We start from the raw sequence: 21,038 nt of genomic DNA, 5'->3' as shown, positions 1-21,038 counted from the left end.
TGTGCCCTTTCATGTGAGCACTGCTGAGAAAATACCTTCAGCTGAGCAAGGATGGAAGAGAAATTTGAAGAAGGCATTTCATGTTCTCTTCTGTTTCATCTTTGATGTACACAAAGGATTGAGTCCTAGAAGATGACACGTTATCCGTTTCCCTTCTCCCTGAGGAGAGCTTTGTTCCACATTTCCCTGTTAGGGCATGACTCTGGTGAGTGGGTGACAACTAACGATAGGATATTCTCATTATCCAAGTACTCAGTCCGCAAGTCCCCAGAGGCAACAGGTTGCTTAGAAAAGTAAAACAGTAAAAGTCATCACAACAAAAAATATTTACTAATGAACTCAACATTTATAATATTACCCTTCACTTAAATATTCCTTGCCAATTACAAACATCCATATTAAATTCTGAATTCAAAACAAGTCAACTGCTAAGACAAATTGCAAATCTTCTACAGGTTACATCATTTCATGAAGCCAATAAAAGTGATCTCAGAGAAGTGCTCCAAGTACAGGCAAAGCCTTTAACAAATGACAAATCTGCCAGTTAAACTAGTCAACAGACCCCGCAAAAAAAGAAGCAAATGGACAAAATGTGTGAAGGGGGTCAAAAGGTACAAATTTCCAGTTATAAAATAGAGGCATCACGGGGATGTAATGTACAACATAGTGGCTACAGTTAACACTGCTGTATGATATATAAGAAAGTTGTTAAAAGAGTAGATCCTAAAACTTCTCAGCGTAAGAAAAATTCTGTAACTACGTATGGTGACAGATGTTAACTACACTTATTAAGGTGATCACTTTGCAATGTATACAAATATTGAATCATTATGCTGTACACCTGAAACTAATATGTCAATTATACCTCAATTTAAAAAAAACATAAGGGGGATGACATAATAGTACTTCAAAAAGAAAATGATCTGATTCTCAAAAGAAGATACCTTTGGGAAAATTGACAAAGACCAGTTATTTACCCCAAAATGATCTTTGCTATGAACTGGCTGCAGAACTTCAGCATGAAGTGAAAGGTGTCATTATCATACTACCATAAACTTCAGATTGCAAGTTATGCCTCCCAAACTCCTGATTTATCCTTCATCTCAAACATCAGTTCATAATTGTGATTATAACTTAAATAACTATTTATAATATTAAAACAGGGATTTAAAAACCAATTTCGGTTTAATTTTTCAAGTTAGAGTCTCTGTCAAGTTTTTTGCCCTCACTGTTTACGTGAAAAATTGGTCCCTGTGTTAAATGGCTTTACTTTCAGTGACCTCTCCCAGGTGTCACTTATCCTTGAATAGAAAAGACTTCCTCTATTCTTGAGTCTGTCTCCTTCTCCCACCCCTACTGTCGCTTCCTTAATCCAGACCACCATCATTTCTCACTTGGGTTATTACCACCATCTCCTATTGCCCCTGCCTCTTGGCTCGCCCCTCTCCAGTGCTTCCTCCCTATTGCAGGCAGATAGAGACTTCTAAAATACAAATATAGTGATGTCACTTCCCTACTTGCAATCCTTTCATGGATCCCATCTGCCCTCAGGGTGCATAAGCCATAGCACGTCTTGCAAAGCCTGCATGATACAACCCCTTCCAGCCTCATTTATCTCTCTCCAACATCCTAAGCCCTCACTCCTATATTTTAGGAGCACTTCTTATTCTAGCTTCTCATCATCCCCCAATTTGCTATCATCTCATAGCTCTGGTTGTTGCATCAGCCTAATGCCTACTCAGCTTTAGTCCTCAATGAAGAAATCACTTCCTCTCAGAAGGCTTCCCAGATTATTTGGGTTTGATGTCCTTCCCGTATGGTCCCACAGTATCCTGCCCTAACTGACTATAGTGAAACACTTATGACACAGTATTATAATTGTCTGTTAAGGATGAGAGCACTGGACCTGGCGTTTTAAGAGTCTCCAGCACCTTGCTTCGTACCTGGCCCAGAGCAGGTACCTGGCGTGTGCTTAATGAAGGAATGAAGGAATGAACAGATGAATGAATGCAGCACCAAGGAAACTAAAGCAAAATTAATATTATCATGAAAAAAGTGAAGCCACTCAATTAAGCTGAAACATTTGCAAGTCTTGTGGGTAAAAAATGTGAAAGTTAAGACATCAAAACTGTTTCCAGTGGTTATTTCTGGGGAGTAGGATTGGGGAAGTGTGAAGAGGAAATTTCATTTTTTACTTTACACACCTAACAGTTGTTTGACATTTCTTTAAGAATGTATTACCATTATAGCAAAATTTTTAAAAACAATAAATACCCAAAACCAAATATTTACTGTTAGTTTTAAAACAGTGTCTAATTACCTTCTTAATTTGCATATTTTTGTTTGTTTTTTAAGTTGTTTGAAAATAGGAAAACTTTATTTTAAAAAGCTGTCTTAATGAACAAAATCTTCCAGGCATTTTGAGCTTACCTGTTATGTGATGTTTATACAGGATCTCAAAGATTTTTACCTATCATGGATGCTTAGAATCTTCTTAATAATACTGTGTCCTGAAAATTTACTGTTGTTTCTTCAGGAGAGTGAAATTGATTGGGGGGAAGAACAGGGTACATTTAGAGGGAAGGGATTTCTAGTTTTCACTAAAACCCTTCCATACTGTTCAAAAATTTTACAAGAAGATCATACGACTTTTATAATAAAATAAAAATGGATTCAAAATTCAAAAGCAAATATGGGAAAGCATTTTATGAGGCTTTTTAAAAATATACTAAAACTCCTAGTAACTATGCAAGGTAGAAATTATTGTCATTTTAAAGATGAAGAAACTGAGACTCCAAGATGTTCTGTGACTTGCCTAAGGTCAAAAAGGTAATAAGTGGCAGGTTGAGGTCTCAAACACAAATCTGATCTTAAGGCCAAGGTATAGATCTTTAAAAATGTAATACACCGTGTTTTCTTGTTTCATTAAACAAGCAGCTAGTGGTTTGCTTGGAGGATAAGTGTGTTACCTAAGGGATGGAGAGAGATTTGTTTTCTTGGTTTAGGGCAGTAGTAAAGCTTAGGGATTCAAAATAAATGCTTTCCTGGACTAAGGTACCTAAAGGGGAATGATATTAGCTGCCAAATTGAAAACAAATTTCCTCCCAACATTATTATTAGCATCTTAAACATTATCATATTTCCTAAATATTGTCTCTCAGCTTTGGCAACAATAAAGCTTTAAACATAGAGGCTTGAATATAGGAAGCAATCAATATTAATTTTAAATTTGTTAAAGTATGAATGTGTATGAATATTTATATACATATAAATATGTATGTTTTCATATGAGTGTGCGTTGTATGTTGCAGAAATGTATACACGAAAAGTTAACTGTTGTACTTGAATGATGAAATTATAAATAAATTCTAATTTCTCTGGAATTTTCTATACTTTTTCAACTATCTAAAGTGGATATTTAAAAACTTTATAATAAGAAGAAAAAGAATGGAAATTGTTCCACAAGATAATGAGATTTATTAAAGTCATAGTAACCATGTTTATTGGTTCAGGAATAGACAAATTGACCAACAGAACAGGATAGGGAGCCCAGAAATACATATGGAAATTTGATATATGAGAGAGGTCATATGGCAACAGTAGGGAGGGTGGGGAGATAATTCAATAAATTGAGCTGTAATAAAACTGTTGCCCATAACAGAAAAATATGATTTTGGATCCCTAACTCAAATCATACTCAAAAGTCAATTACAGATAGAATAAGGATTTAAATGCCAAAGGAAATAAAGAAGATTGATAGAAATTCTCAATCAAGATACAAAGAATACTAATCAATAAAGAAAAGATTGATAAATTCAACTCCATTCAAACTAAGAACTTATGCTAAGAACAGCCCAAAGAAAGTGCAAAGACAAGTCACAGCAGGGAGAAAATATTTGCAACGATACAACCACTGTGTTAGTCACAGTTCTCCAATAGGAAGGAGATATGTATATATGTGAAGAGCTTTATTATAGGAATGGGCTCACGTGATTATGGAGGCTAAGATGTTTCACAATCTGCCCTCTGCAAGCTGGAGACTCAGGAAAGCTGGTGATGTAATTCAGTCCAAGCCTGAAAGCCTGAGAACCAGGAGCACAGATGTTTGAGGGCAGGAAAAGATAGACGTCCCAATTCGAGCAGAGAGCAAATTTGCCCTTCTCCCACCTTTTTGTTTTATTCAGGTCCTCAAAGGGTGGGATGATGCCCATTCACCCAATGAGGGTGAGCTTTACTCAGTCTTTGAATTCAAATGCCAATCTCTTCCAGAAACACCCTCAAAGACACACCCAGAAATAATATTTTACCAGCTATCTGAGCTTCATTTTAGCCTAGTCAAGTTGGCACGTAAAATTAACTATTACAACCACCAACAGATTAGTATAAAAAAATTATCAAGGAATTCTACAAATCAATAAGAGAAAGCAAACAATTCAATAGAAAAACAGGCAAAGGACATGAACAGACATTTCACAGAAAAGGAGACATTTATGGTCAATTAATATAAAAAGAGATTATCAACCTCATTAGTAATCAGAGAAATAGAGATCAAGGCCAAAATAGCATTTTATACACAGTCGCTTAGGAAAAATAAGAATTCCAACATAGGAGAGCATGTGGCTCAACAGGAAGCTTACCCATTCTGGAGGGAGTAGAAACTATTACAGTCACTTTGGAAAATATTTTCCTATTACCTGGTAATGTTGAACGTTCACAGTCTTACAACCCAAAAGTTCTGCTCCTGAGTGTGTGTTCCCAAGAGAAAATCCTGTTCATGTGCCCATGAAGACACGTGCAAGAAGGTCCATGGTAGCGCTCTTCATAACTGCAAAAAAACTGGAAATGACTGACTGCAAAAAAACTGGAAATGACTGAAAGGCCCTTTGACAAGAAAGTACGTAAAAGTAGGTATCTTAGATATTGCCTTGCACATAGTAAACACTCAACAAATGGTAGTCATTATCATTAGCCCACAGTAGCAGTTTCTTCATGCTTAATATGGTAATAACACCTATTTTACAAGATTGCATAAAGAGTTACACGAGAGACATATGTGATACACATTACTGCCTCCTTACAGACCTCACTGAGGACTGGGAGTGAGCCATTGGGTTGGCAACGGAAGGATGTGTATGCTGCCAGTCAAGGCCTACCCTCAGCAGGCTTCCAAAGCTAGCTGGTTTTGTTTTGATTAGATATTTTAATGCTTACTCTACTCCAGGAAAGCACCTTCTGTGGAGGTACTACCATTATCCCCATTTTATACATTTGGAAATTGAGCCTTGAGAGCTGAGATGACTTGCCTCATAGAAGTAGATCTGGATTTGAACTCAGGTTGTCTGATTCACTCTTAAAACCACCACACTACTGCTTTCCAAATGCTACTAGGGCTAAACATCAACTCTATCAGAAACTCAAACAAAATCTCCACTGGCAGAGATTCCAGGATACTCTTTCTATTTCCTATCCCCAACCAAGCGTGTGTGAGTGAGTGTGTGTGTGTGTGTGTGTGTGTGTTGTGTGTTTTGGGAGAGAGGGGAGACCCGTTCTTGACAACCATTGCGAGACCTTGGAGCAAATATCAGCTTGGACAAACAAAAGCCACAAATGGTTAACGGCATTATTCCCCGAAGGGCACCCGAAAGTCAAGTAAGCAATTCTTGACCTTTCAGAAGCTATTATGAGGAAAACATAAAGAAACAATTCTGCAGGCTTAATGAAGGAACACTGTGAAAGTGTAATGGGCTATTTGCGCACATCTCAAAAGCATCATATAATTTGGCACAATCGGCAGTCTATTCTCCAGCATGACCACACAGGGTGTTGCTACTTAGGTCCAAAGTGCCTTGGCAAAGCCTGGTCCCCACCTCCATCCCTTCTCTAAAACCCAGGGTGTCTATGATTTAATTTCCAAGGCTTAAATATCAGCTGCTGAAATAAAGTGTGGCATAGGCTCATTCATTTTCCCCAAATGCAAAAATGTGTTTTATGCTTCAAAATATGAGCCCAATTTTGGTTTTGTTTTTTTCCTGCTACACATACAGAGCTCTTTTTTTTAAATTACATTTTCAGGCAATTAGTTCATTGCATTGACTCAGCTCTTCATGATTTTGGCGGGGGCTAGTGGAAGAGTGAGGTGGTAGAGTACTTCATTATTTTCAAAAATGGTTATTGGCCACGTTCGGTTCCCATATTTCATTCCCAATTTCACAAGGGCATTTAATATGCAGAGTCTCTGCGTAAGATCATCAGCTGCTACATTAGCACAATGGCTCTTTTGGAGCCATAACAGTCTACCATGGAAATGATCCGTGGATTATATAGGTTTATAAGGTCTGATGCACTTACAAACAAAGATTTTTTTCACCCTTTTCCATTATTTATTCCTCATTAAGCTTCCCTCTTCCTCTTTTCTGCTCTTTAATATAAATGCAAAAATAACACCCAAAGCCAGGAAGAAACACTCCCAAGTATGTTTAACTAAAGCTAAGAGAAGTCTCAGGAAACGACTCCACAAAAACAACGATTTTAAGTTAACCCTGGACTTGAGCCTACGTTGTGTTCCTACAGTTCCTTTTCACAGTTCATAGTGCCTTCCAAATAAAGGAATAAGTGTGTAACTTTGGGGGCCAGGGTTTTCTAGCTTTTTATGGTAGTTCCCACAGTCTGGAGGACTGCTGTGTGACTTCCATACAGTGTTGCTATGTTGGCCATGAATGATTTGAGTCTATTTCAGGTTCTTGATCATTCTAAAACTGAGTGGTAAAAGTAGGAAGCAAAACTGGTAACTGTGTATTTGGAAAATGTGGGCATTTAATCAACTTACTTAAAAGACAGAAAGCTTCATGTTAGGCTGGCCGAGACCAGTAGGCAGAGAGCAGACTGAAATATCTTCAGGGACGTGAGCTATGCCAGGATTGGAGCCCATGTTTGCTAAAGCCATAAACAAAAGCAGCAGTGAAGTGAATTTAATGATAACAGAAACATGCCCTGGACAACTGTCACTGCTCATATTTGATTTAGATAATTCTTTACCAGGAGTACAGCCTTGCCCTTCACTTCTGACACCAGAGAATAGATTGTTTTCTTAGAAATGGAATATTCAAGTGAAAGGTATTGTTAGATATCTGTAGAAATGCATCCACTAGGAACACAGGGTGGACCACAAGCATTTATCATCTCTCCTTGCCAAGACCCAATAAATGATAGTAAAAGAATGAACCCATAACCAAGACAAGCACAGAAGGGAGGGCATCAGTGAATACGGCAACTTGACAGATTTCTGATAGATGAGTAGAGGGTGGAAGCCTGTCGGTGGATGAAGGAGAGGGAGTAAGGAAGTAGCTGCAGAGTAGGTAGGAGGAGACTCCGTAGGAGGAAGGAGACGATTGGCTGGGGGAGCCCTAGAGAAACTGCAGTCAAGATAGGCAGAGTCAGGAGAGGCTAGGAATGAGAAAGAGGTTCATTAAAATCCTCTTTGGAAGGACTATTTCCATCAAGTTCCTCTCTCACCTTCCGCTTCCCAGTCCTGCTGCAAGCAGTGCAGTGCTTGGTTGATGGAGCAACTTTGGCTCCCACACTCTCATCCCAGTTCCCTCATCCCCAAGCAAGCAAAGCGGGGTCTCACCCTACTACAAGCACGTTCCAACTCCAGGCTGAAAAACCAGATGCCTCTTGTCTAAAGCAGCTGAGTAACTGCCGAGAGAGGAAGGAATGCTGGGGTGGATGCAGGCTCCCCCACAGTATAGACCTCAACCTTCTGGCATTTGAGAGCCTCCTGCTTAGAATCCAGCTTCCTGCTGCTGATTTCATTCCCCCTCTGAAGTGAAATCAGCTAAGCAGTAATCCTTTCCCTCTAACTCAGAGCTCCCAGGCAGCCTGCCCATTCACAGGCTAACAGTACAGAGACCTACCTGGCCAGAGTCAATAGTCATCCTTGGAGTTGTCATGATGTTGTTGTTACCACCACCACCATCATCATCATCATCATTAAACACTTATTGAGCACTATTTGGTATCACTTCTCAGATCTCTCATAGGCATTGCAAACTCTTGTCCCAAACTTGGCTGACCACATTCTCCCCCAACTTCCTCCCCAAACTCCTCCTCTTCCAATATTTCCTCTCTCGGAGAATGGACTTACCAACCATCATGATTAACACTTACAGAGCTCTTACTCTATGCCAGGCACTATTCCAAGCACATGATATGTAATAACTCATTTAAACCTCACAAAAACCCTAGGTGAGAGGGGAAGCCAGGCTGAAATCAACAAAGACCCCCTACAAACATCTCAGATCAACTGGATAAAAATGTCTCAGAAGAAAGAGACCTGAATCTTCTAGACTCTGGTTATTTGCTGTGATTTTTTTCTCTTATTCTAAATAAATTTCATACCAAATTTTGCATGAGTTTGTGTGTGTCTAGTTTTGTGGTCTTTTTATGTATACATTTTTGATCCCCAAATCTTGGATTCATCCTTGGGCTACCTAATAAAACAAGAGTCAGACTTAAGTGGGAGTTCTGGGCAGCACTGATACCTGAGAAGCATATAATAGAGCCAACACATAGAGGCTGTATACTTACAATGGACAGGCTCTGACTAAAGTGGACCATGTATATTAACTCACTTAACCTAGTTCCCCCATTTTACATACAAGGAAACTGGAGTCCCAGGGTATTTCACTGACCTGCCGAAGGTCCCAGGTAGCCAGGCTTGGTGGCTCAACTGTTAACCACTACAGGACAGTCTCTTGGGTGGTTGGAAAGTCTACTCCATTAAGGAATTATTGTCAATGCTTTAAGTGCACAATAGAACTGTGGTTGTGTTTTTTAAAAGTGTGTGCTCACCTCAAAAAATTAAACATAGAATTACCAAATGATCCAGTAATTCCACTTCTGGGTATATACCCAAAAGAACTGAAAGCAGGGGCTCAAACAGATACTCATATGCCCACGTTCATAACAGCATTAATAACAGTAGCCAAAAGGTAGAAGCAACCCAAGTCTTCATTGATGGATGAATGGCTAAATAAAATGTGGTACACACACACAACGGAATATTCTTCAGCCTTAAAAAAGAAGGAAATTCCGATGCATTCTTGGATGAACCTTGAAGACATTATGCTAAGTGAAATAAGCCACTCACAAAAAAACAAATATTGTATAATTCCCCTTACATGAGGTACCTAGAGTAGTCAAATGCATACAGACAAAAAGTAGAATGGTGTTTGCCAAGGCCTGGGGGGTTAGAGAGAATAGGAAGTTATTTTTTAATGGATCAGAGTTCCAGTTTGGGAAGATGAAAATATTCTGGAGATGAATCGTGGTGATGGTTGCACAACAACATGAATGTACTTAATACATTGAATTATACACTTAAAATGGTTAAAATGGTAAATTTTATGTTACATATATTTTACCACAATAAAAAAACAACCAACTAACAAGTCCACAGAAAAAAATAAATATAATAATTTTTTAAGTGCATGCTCATTGTTAGAAATAAGATCTGAAGTATTAATAGATGAAAGAAGATGCTGTTGGAGATTTGCTTTAATATAATCTGGGGGGGGAGGGGTTGAAGAATGGAAGAGAAATGGGGGAGGGAGATTGGAGATGAAACAAGATTGTCTAAATGCAGGTCATTATTAAAGCTGGGTGATGATAAATATGGGGCATGATGTGAATCTCTTTACTTTGTGTATCCTTGAAGTTTTCCATCAAAGAAAAAAATGTTTTAAAACTCTTACTCCAGTAGATAAGGGGACAACAGCTGCCATCATATTTATTAACCCATGACAAGGTTATGACAGGGCCACAGAGAGAAGCAGCCCCTACAGCCCATTCCACAAAGCTCCTGAGAAGACCTGCCTCTTCCGCATACCCAACTGTCCACCAAAAAGGATTTCCACCTCATTGTCCCTTAGGGAACTCTCAGAGCCTTCGCTATCAGCAGCTGCTCCGCCACCATAATCTCCAGGACTGGAAGAATGAAAACTAGCTCTTTCTGGACTATTATGTGCAGAAAACTGTGCTTCCTCCTGTAATACAAAAAGAAAATGCCAGAGAAGGCCCACATTGTCAAGAACCTTACCTACAAGCAACATCTGCGTCATGTCATGGGACTTGCCACCTCTCCAACAAAAGAAATATGCATTTTAAATTATAACATTAAGGAATCCATTTTCTCCAGAGCATTATGAACGCTTTTTCTGAGCTTTCACATAGATGACAATACACACACACACACACACACACTTATCCCCGAGTCAGACAACCATAAGGGCTTATTGGTCACCCTGAGCAAACCGGGAGCACTCTACACATCACTTCACTTATTTATGTTTCAAGAAGTATCTACTGAGTACCTACTTTGTATAAGGCATAGTACTAGGTGCTTAGTGATCTGGAGACCCACTCAGACTCTCACAGTTGATATGAAGATTATTTTGAACTAAAAACATTTGAGATTCAACAGATCCAGAAAGAAGCCTTTTTGGAACTTCCTTTATCTGACTTAAGGCAGAAACTTCTGGGAATGAGGCTGCCATAAATCCCCTCTTTGGGGCAGTTTCACTCCCAGGAAGGAAACTGAGAGTAAAACTGCCATAAATCTCCTCTCTGGGCAGTACCGCCCAGAGAGAAGAGCAAGATGAGGACTTGCACCTGCATAAACAAACATTATCACAAACTTTCTTATCTCCCATTTCGTTCTCCTAAAAGCTCATTTGTCTTTCCTAAAGAAACTCATTTGTTCTTCCCATAAAAGCCATTTCTCCCTCCTCCTTTTCCCTTTATTAAGCAGATAAATAAGCCCCTATCTTGGCTGTTTGGTGAGTCACATTTTTCTGTGAACTCCTGCATAGTAAGTGAATAAAAATCTCTTTTCTCTTGGTAATCTTTGTCAGCTTAATTCACAGGCCTTCAATTACTGAACCTAAGAGGGTAGAGAAAAAGTTATTCCTTCCCAACAGTGACAAAGACAGAAAAAATCTTTCTCTCATGGAAACTGCATCCTACTGGGGAATATACACCAAAAGAACAAATGCACAAAAACATAAATATTTACAGATTGTAATTATTGCTATGAATCAAATAATCAGGAGGGTCAGCAAGAGCTAGTGCTAACCTGATTAGTCTCAATATGAGGATAGCATTTGTTAATACCGGAGTCTGCTCTGATGACTTGGTACCTATGCCTAAGGATGGTTAAATACTTAGAACATCACTGTTGGTGGTCTAGGAAGGGCTCTCCAAGGAGATGACACTTAGGCTGAGTCCAAAAGCATGAAAAAGAACCAGCACTGGGAAAAACAGGGAAGAACATTCTAGGCAGAGGGAGGAGCCCATGCAAATTGTCCCTGCCCCTTAGAGCTTAAAATGCTCAAGTGTGAGTAGAGCAGAAGGAGGGAGGGTGGAAGGGTAGGCAAGGCTACATCATACGAGATGCAGCAATGTCTTTGTTCAGGATTTCAAAATTTTCAAGGGTCTCCATGGGACTCATCATTCTCCATGATGGCAAGGGGAAGGAAGTGGCGCTTCCAGACAAGCAGAGAGATTTCAAGTTAAAAGAGACACAGGACTTCTAGGGTCAGAGATTAATTAAGCATTAGACAGTCAATTCAAGAGCAAAGACCAGGCAGTAGCTACAGACATCAATTAAAAAGTAGAATCTGACCCTTCAGAGACTAGAAGAGTGGGGAGTTGGGGCGAGGAAGAGTCCCAATAATAATTTTGGCCACTTGGTCTCAGGGCCTTACATAGTTGGCTTGAATACTGGAAAGGGGGCGGGTGAAGCTGAATCCAGAAGCAGAAGTATAGAGACCAATTGCATTTATCAACCATATAATATGGTTCCCCAACATCCTACCCACCGTTGTGTTCTGTTTTGGTTTTTTACAGGAAGAGTATAGAAAGACAGGGTCACACATTAATTTCTGGACTCAAGAAAAATAACGTTAAAAAGGTCTCTCTAACCTTCATCAGGTAAACGATGTCCTGATTTCCCCCTAGAGAAGGCCCTAGCAGCCAGGGCCTCCTAGAAGGCAGGCAGGGCGGCTTTCAGCAGTATTTCCATGCAGAAGGGAAGAACGTCCAAAACGACACGAGTCCAACATTCCTAGAATTCTGTCTGCAGTCATTTAATGAAGATTTGGATTTATCTTCTCTGAAGGAGAGTGAATTTTATGTCATCCTCGAGGAAATACAATATTTAAAGTTAACCTTATTATAGGAGGGATTCCTGGAAAGATGTAATAAAATCCAACAGTTGGTGGATTCAAGCTGGAGGTCACTCTAATTAAGAAAGTAAAGAGTAAATGGAATGCAAACAATCCTATTTCACACTAAACAATTCAACGTGGGGAATCATTTTAACATAATGACTCAAGGGCGATTACATTCTCCCCTGCCCAGGCACAGCCCCCGTGGACTACCACTGCAGAAGCTGATGCACAGCTACAAACAGTCGGGGCCTTGAGGCTGGTGAAATAAATTGTGCGAATCAATTTAAAATGCAGCCAGATGTTTTTGACTCAGAAAATACAAAGACACAGGATTGGAGAAAAATGCACAGATAGTCCACGTGACAGAAGACTGAGGTACAGGCAGTTTTAAAAAGTCAGCCATAAATTGGCTAGCTTGACCTCTTTTCCTATCTCGCTATCATTTTATTCCGTTTAAGGAAGAATGCATACCAATACATTATTTCATTTGATAAGCATTTCAGAAGGCCTCCTCATTTTAAAGCACTCTAAGGAAAACAGAGATGGATTGACCCAAATGTTGATCTCAGGAAGCTCAAAGTTTGGTTAACAGGAAAAATGATTTGTGCGTGTCCGAGATGAAACAAGAGAGACATTCAGAAAATAATCACAGATGTGTGAAAAAAGTTACCTACAGGGATTTCATGGGAGCATTTTTGGAAAAAAATGTCCTAAATAGAGAGTAGTTAAGAATGATACTATTTTTAAGATGTACCTATTAATAATGATGGAATAGTTTGCAACCACTAAAAAGGATGCTGGAGAAAATATTTAAGAACTTGGAAAACCGCTGATGAAATATTAAGTAAAAGAGCAGCTAAGAAAATATTATGTACAATGTGAGTCCATTTTGAAAGAAAAAGAGTATTTTTAAATTGGTTTGTTTGTACAAGAGAGGAAAAAAGTATTTACCAAAATATTAACAATGATCATCTTCTGGTGGTAGAATTATGGGTGGCTGTTTATTTTTACTTTTTTTTTTGATGGTCTATATTTTCTACAATAAACATGCATTTTTTGATAGCTAAAAAAATATATTAAAGTGAGAGTTCAAAAAGAGGACAGAAATACAACATAGAGAAATTTAAAAGACAGAGAAAATGTCAGTTGAGATGGAAATAGAAATCAGGGGTGGAATTGGAGGAAGTGACATTGGAGCTAGTCAATGGAGGAGGAAAGGACTGAAGCTAAAATATCCAACAATGATTTCTGTCACCAAATTTCCAAACTTTCCCTTTTTGTGACCTTACTATAGAAGCACGGAGGGCCACTATGCCACACAACCCTTAGCGGGTACCTTTGGTATTGCAGTCCATGTAAATGATGCCCCTGGAGTGGCACTACCTATAGCCCTGTAGACAAAATTCTCTTCTTTATAGGACTTGTGGTCCTTGCTCTTAAGAAAAGCAGGAGTGAGGGAGAAGCCAGGGGGAAAACCCAGCCCCTTTATTGGTCTAGATCAGTAGAGAATTCCCCAAGATGTCTCATGGGCATCTGCCAGAGATAGACTTACTAGGTGGGATTCTGGACTTTTCTAGACTCCTCCAGCTCCACTTCCAAGGCCAGCTACACAGTTTACAGGATTCAGTGCAAAATAAAAATGTGAGACCCCTGCTCAAAACATAGGAAAAAAGTGCAAGTTATTTGAAAGGACCCAGAATATACTACTGTAGCATAAAAAAATTTTTGAGCTGAAGACGTTTGAGAATCTACAGATGCAGAGCTCTCTCGGGTACTTTTTGGGTTTTTTTTTTTTCTTTGCTGAGGAAGGTTAGCCCTGAGCTAACATCTGTTGCTTGAGGAAGTTTCATCCTGAGCTAACATCTGTGCCAGTCTTTCTCTATTGTGTATGTGGGTCTCTGCCACAGCATGGTCGCTGACAAGTAGTGTAGGTCTGTGCCCAGGAACCAAATCTGGCCTGCCAAAGTGGAGCATGCTGAACCTAACCATTAGGCCATGGGGCTGGCCCCTATCTTTTCTCTTGCTAATCTGCTTTTTTGTCTGTTTAATTTGCAGGCCTCCAAGTGCTGATAGGGTAGAGGAAAATTTTTCCTCCTCAGCAGTATTAAAATATAAAACTCTCCTCTTTCTGCTGTGGTTTCTCTTTTGACTTGTGGTAATGTTTTCTATTTGCTTTTTAGTGCTGTTCTAGGTAAAGAAAAATTAAAGATTTAAATTATTAGCATGAACTGTACCATTTACCTCATGGGGCATCTTCTGACAATGTATGCAAATGACACCAAGAAACTGAGAACTGTATATCCCACCTATCTCCTCTGCTCATGGGCATGCGCCATTGTCCCCTCAGACTTCACTCACAAAATGTAAGTTCAAAAATAAAATTACTAAAAATTTCAGGATGGTGACTGCAGACCTTTAAACCATGGGGGCCTTCTGAATGTGGAAACTTGTACAACCTCACAGGTCACACACCCTTGAAGCTGGCCCTGCCCACTTCTGCTAGGACAGTTTCACACGGGGCTCCACTTAACATTTCATTTGAAACAGATTTTTATATAGTATTAAAAATATTAGTCTAGGATGCCAGCCTGGTGGCATAGTGGTTAAATTCACAGGCTCCACTTTGGAAGCCTGGGGTTCCCAGGTTTGGATCCCAGGCACGGACCTAGCACCACTTGTTAAGCCATGCTGTGACAGCATCCCACATAAGGTAGAGGAAGATTGCCACAGACGTTAGCTCAGGGCCAATCTTCCTCAAGCAAAAAGAGGAAGATTGGCAACAGATGTTAGGTTAGGGCCAATCTTCCTCACAAAAAAATACACACACACACACACACGCACACACACACACACACATATATATATATATATATATAAGTCTAAATTAAGAGGCAAACTCAAATACCTATGGAACTAGGAAGGTAATGGAAAGGAGTCAAGCAGACTTTCTCAGTCTCTCTTTTCCCCACTATTGAGAGACGTTGGGGGGCAAGGTTATTTCCATTTCCTCTTAACTCTACCATAAAAAAAGCAGCAATGCACATGTCATGATAAATGGCAGCTGACCCTCAGCTTCAGTGTCAGGAGACACTGGGGATTGTTGGAGACCATAGGAAAATGATGGACCAGCACTCCTCAGGGCCAGCTGTTGGCTGCCCTGGGGGAAAACAAGCCCAGTGCTGCCAGGTCTTCCAATTTTTTAAGTGAAGCTGGAAATCCAAACTGTTATGTGAAACCTCCCAATTTTCAACATTGTCAACTAATTAAATTGAATTGTGTATAGGGGAACTTAACATACAGTAACATACAACTGTGGGGGACACCACAAATCAATGGGAAAAAGATGGACTGCTTAGCAGATGGTGTTGGGAAAACTGGCTCATCAAATGGCGAAAAATAAAACTGAATCCTGGTGTGACACCACATATAAAGGAAATGAAAGCTAACCCAATAAAAGTAATAGGAGAAAATATAGGAATATGTCTTTGTGGCCGAGGCATGGAAGATTTGTTTAACAAAACTTCAAAAGCACCAACCATATGGCAAATCATTGATGAATGTGATTAAAAGAGAATTAGAAAAGAAATAGAAACAGATAAAATTAATTTTAATAATGTATTTTATTTATATCAATCTTTTCAACATGTAATTTTTGTACGAATTATTGCTGAAATGTTGTACTTTTTTATGCTAAGTCTATAAAACCCCATGTGTATTTTCCATTTACAGTGTATCTCAATTCAGACTGGCCATATTTCAAGTGCTCAAAAGGCACATGTGCTTTTCGGATGAGCACAGGTCTAAAATTCACAAAGAATTCCTTCAAGTCAATAATAACAACTCTTAATGTCAATTCCCTTAGAAAAATGGGCAAAGAATATGAAAAGGCAATTTGCAGTAGAGAAAATACTGCTCAGATACAAAGAGACGCTCAAAATCATTACTAATTAAGAAAAAAATCAAATTAAATCTCTGAGCCCAGAAAAATCATGAAGTTGGATAATGCTGAAAGTTCATGAAGATATAGGTGTAAGACATCCTCATTTACTGGCAGGAGAGTAGACAGGTGCAAATATTATGAAGAGTGATTTAGTCAAGTCAGATAGATGACAGCAATGAATTCTGCTGTGTGGTATTTATCTAAAAATTACCTAAAAAAATTCTGACACAGCATAGACATTTATTTTTCTGTTAATTATCTATCTTCCCTACTGGACTATAAGCTCCTTGAGAGCAGGGACTTTATTTTGGTCATCTCTGGAACTCCACTGTTGGAATCAGGGCTGGCACATAGTAGATGTTCAATAAATATTTGTAGAATGAATGAATGAATGCGATAGTCATCACAGAAACCCAATGAGGTACGTGTTTTATAGATGAGGAGAAAGAAACTCAAAGCGGCCATTCCTCTAACATCACATGTCCAGTCTCCAGCAGAGATGGCATTCGCATCAAGTCCAACAGCCCAGGCTGACTCCCAGGCGTCATCCATTCACTATTTCAACATTTCTTATCGAGCATCTCATAGGGAAAGTCAGCCTAGAAGTAACCGGAGAGAGCAACTACATAGCCACACTTTCAGGGTTTAACTTAGAGCATGTCTACATACAGAAAGGCTCTGCTAGGCAAGGCTTCCTCTACCCGTCTTGGTGTGTTCTTGGGTCGTGCCTTTTCCAAGAGATGCTGCTTTTTAAAAAAGAAGAAAAAGGGAAGGAAGGGAAGGAAAAGAGACTGTCTGATAGATCTAAGGCTTTTGTTTTACTATACATGTTTAGCCATTCGGGAACAAAACAGGCTGTCTCAGAGAGAATCAATTCACAGTTTTATTTTACAGCTTTAATGCTAAAAAGGGTTAACATTTACCCACCAGCTTGCACGCTTTTTGGATTTTGCCTTTCCCTTTCTCACCGTAGCTTTGATGAGCTATCTTCAGAAGATAATTTCAGTGCTTGCTTCAGTTCCCTCGGTTCTTTTTGGCCATCCATTCCCTGGCAAGTCTCACCTTATCTGGGTATAAGTACTCCGTCTACATCTCTTCTCCACCCGCTATTTCATGAATCAAGTGTTAACTAACTTTGTAGCAAAACAAATCCATCTGGAAATTGGCATTTCTGCGATGTGTTCTTAAAACTGCTGTTCTTAATTCCCGGCGTGTGCACGTGTGTGAAAAACTCAGAATACATTTAAAGCAGGAAGCACTGGAAAGGCTGGGTGCACATTTAGAAGCTGAACACATGCCATGAGGGGAGGGCGTGCTCTGAGAGCTCTGAAGGCTGACGATCACTGGTATCAGGCATGCTAAATATTTGACCATTTTGACTAAATGCTGTTAGTCTGAACATGTTCCACCTTCTCTATTTACCCAAAGATTATTCCCAAGTTGCAGAAAGGATTACAGTTATACCAAGTCAAAATACATAGCCCTTTTTCTTCATTAGCTAATTTGCTTATACCTAGTCCTGCTTGTGGTAAAAGGATTTGAGGTAGCTCAAACACAATTTGACAGACTGGATTATCCGGGGAAGCATTCCTGTCCTATGCTGACTCCTACTTCCAAATGGATAATAGCAGTAAAATCAATAACAAAGTAGTGATTCAGAATCACCAGCACCATTCGAGTGCCTGCCATGTGCCAGACTCTTTGCCAAGTACTTTGCATACATTTTCTCATTTAACCTTCCCAACAACCCTATGAGTAGACACTGTTTTTGCCCCCATTTCATAGATAAGTAAAAAGAGGTTTAGCAAAATGGAGTGCACGTCAGCATTTACTTAGTAACAGGTGAAACTGGGATGAATGCAAGCCTGTTTCAAGAAATCCCCTCCCTACCAAACCTCATCCACTACTTTCCTGGTGGGAAGTGTCCTGGCTGGAGAGAAAATTCCTAATCAGTTGCTTGAGTCCAGAGGATCCTTAATGACAAATGGGAGGAGATGGATGCCTAAGGCTGGAGGTCCAGAGATAAAATGTGTGACAATCTCAAATTGCTCAGATTCAATGGGAGAATATAATGAATTCTCACATACTGTCGCGCCCAAAGCGTCTTCCTGGACTTGAGGGCAGTGACCATGTCTATTAATCTGACCAGTCTATCTCCAGTCCCTAGCACACTGGTGTTCAGTGAACATTTTTTAAATAAATGAATATACCATTGGGTTCACCAACTCAGAAGAGAAACCTTCTTAGGAGGTGAGAATGTCTAAAGAGCAACTATCTTCAGAAAATAAATAATTGAGCAGGAAGATCAGTGAATTTCCCTGTAGTAGGGCCACCTCTGTGACGGCCCCCAATGATCCTGCCTCCTACGATCACACTCTATGAAATCCCTCCCCTTCACTGTAAGACAGACTTGTTGGTTGGCTTATAACAAATAGAATACGACAGAAGTGATGGGATGCCATTTCCAAGATTAGATTATAAAAAGACTGTGTCTTCTGAATTCATCTCTTTCTGGCCCTCTCTCTTTCTCTCTCTCTCTCTCAATCTCTCTCTCTCTCCCTCCAAGATCACCACTGTCAGGCAGCCTATGGAGACGTCCACATGGAGAAAAACTGAGGCCTGCCAGCAATTGCAAAAGGGAGCTTAGAAGTAGATCTTCAGAGGCCTGCCAACAGCCATGTAAGTGAGCTTGGAAATGGGTCTCCAGGCCCCCATATGAGCCTTGAAGTGACTGCAGCCCCAGCCAACAGGTTGACTGAAACCTCATGAGAAACCTGAGCCAGAAGCACCCAGCTAATCTGTGCCCATATTCCTGACCCACAGAAACTGTGAAATAATAAGCATTTATTATTTTAAGCTGCTAAGCTTTAGGGTAATTTGTTATGCAACAATAAGTAACTAATACATTTTCTGATAACTTCCAATGAAACAAGGACTATAAATAGGAATTACAGCTATGAAAATGGTATAAGACCACTTACAACTGTCTTGTTTGCTACTTCCTGGCTGATTTCCCCATAGTGATTATCTGTAAACATCTTTACAATAGAAAGGGACCATATGCTTATTTTCAAGAACAGCAAAGGACTTGGGAGGGCTAAGGACCCTTGGTCTCATTTCACAGCCAGTCCTAGGAAGAGAGGACCTTCACGAAAACGAATGTGGGGGCTGACCCAGTGATGCAGCAGTTAACTTCGCACGTTCCACTTCTCAGCGGCCCGGGATTCGCCGGTTCTGATCTCAGGTGTGGACATGGCACCGCTTGGCACACCATGCTATGGTAGGCGTCCCACGTATAAAGTAGAGGAAGATGGGCACGGATGTTAGCTCAGGGCCAGGCTTCCTCAGCAAAGAAGAGGAGGATTGGCAGTAGTTAGCTCAGGGCTAATCTTTCTCAAAAAAGAAAAAAAGAAAAGAAAAGAAAACGAATGTGTAGTCACTTTGAAAAGGGAAGATAGCCAGGCATGGGGATGATGTCCATGAGTAACAGTTGACTCTATGGAAAATTCGTCTTGGTTCCCCAGCACTCGTAAGACTGAAGTTGGGTGATGTGTCAATTAGGATTAGTTTCAGCTACAGAAAACAGGAAACCCCCAAGTAACACTGGCTTAAAGGAAAACGAGAGTATTTCTCTCTCATGTAGGCGAATTCTCACATAGGAGGAAATTATTTGAGGACCGGCCTAGCAGCTCTATGATGTGATCTGAGTCTAGGTTCCTCCTATCCATCCTCTAGGAGATGCCTAGAGAGCAACCCCACCCTCCCAGTCCAACACAGCTGTTTGATCTCTGCACGTGTGTTCTCATTTCAGCAGCAGGATGGAGGAAAGGGCAAGGAAGAACACGCCCATCCTTTTAAATAGACTTCCTAGAGTCCCACATGCCTCTTCTGTTTATTTCTCATTGACCAGAACTTATTCACACAGGCATGCCTAGCTGCAAAGGAGGCGGTAAAATGTGCCCAGCTAAACCTCAAGGTTCTGTTATTAAAAGAAAGGGGAGAACAGATAGTGGGGAGGCAACTAGTAAACTCTGCTACAGGGAACAAGACTGGCAGAGCACCAGATGGTTTGTTATTCCAAGATTTCCACAGTCTGACTCATCTCACATTTTCAGCTTTATTGTTCTTCCTTAATTCTATCAAACAAGACTAGATACTACTCTTTTTGCCTTTCCATCTTCATACCTTTGCCTATGCTGGTGCTGCTGCTGGAGCACCAACCCCACCATCCACACTCACACAGCCCCATCCCACTTGCTCTGTGATTCTTTTCTCAATCTTCTCCTTCCTCTGAAAACTCACAGCACTTATTCGTACCTTTGTCCAATTAAATTAGGGGGAAAACTAGTATCACATACTTTTTTTTTAACTATGTAGGAATGCAAACGTGAATAAGATAAGGAACCAGCTCCAGAAAAATGTATAATAGTCAGTCGATAAATGTTTGTTAAATAATGAATGACCAATCTGCTTCGAAGTCTCATATCAAGCTTTGATTACATATGGTTTTCATAATCACATACATAACAAAGGCTAGAATGTGGCCTATGGATATCTAAGTCAATAGGATCTCTTCAATACTTCCCATGTGCTTGGCATTGTGTTTCACACATGATCCTTCCATCTTTCATTCACACACTTAATATCTACTATGTGCCTCATGTTGTGCAAGGCACTGGACATAAACAGAAAGCCTGGGGCCAGCCCAGTGGCATAGCAGTTAAGTTCACACACTCTGCTTCAAGGGCACGGGGTTCATGGGTTCGGATCCCGGGCATGGACCCACACAACACTCATGAAGCCAAGCTGCGGCGGCATCCCACATAAAATGAGGAAGACTGGCACAGCTGTTAGCTTAGGGCCAATCTTCC

This window comes from Equus quagga, chromosome 1 (assembly GCF_021613505.1).
Source record: "Equus quagga isolate Etosha38 chromosome 1, UCLA_HA_Equagga_1.0, whole genome shotgun sequence".
Classification (NCBI taxonomy): domain Eukaryota; kingdom Metazoa; phylum Chordata; class Mammalia; order Perissodactyla; family Equidae; genus Equus; species Equus quagga.
The sequence above is the reverse complement of the archived record's forward strand: the minus strand, read 5'-3'. Positions refer to the sequence as shown.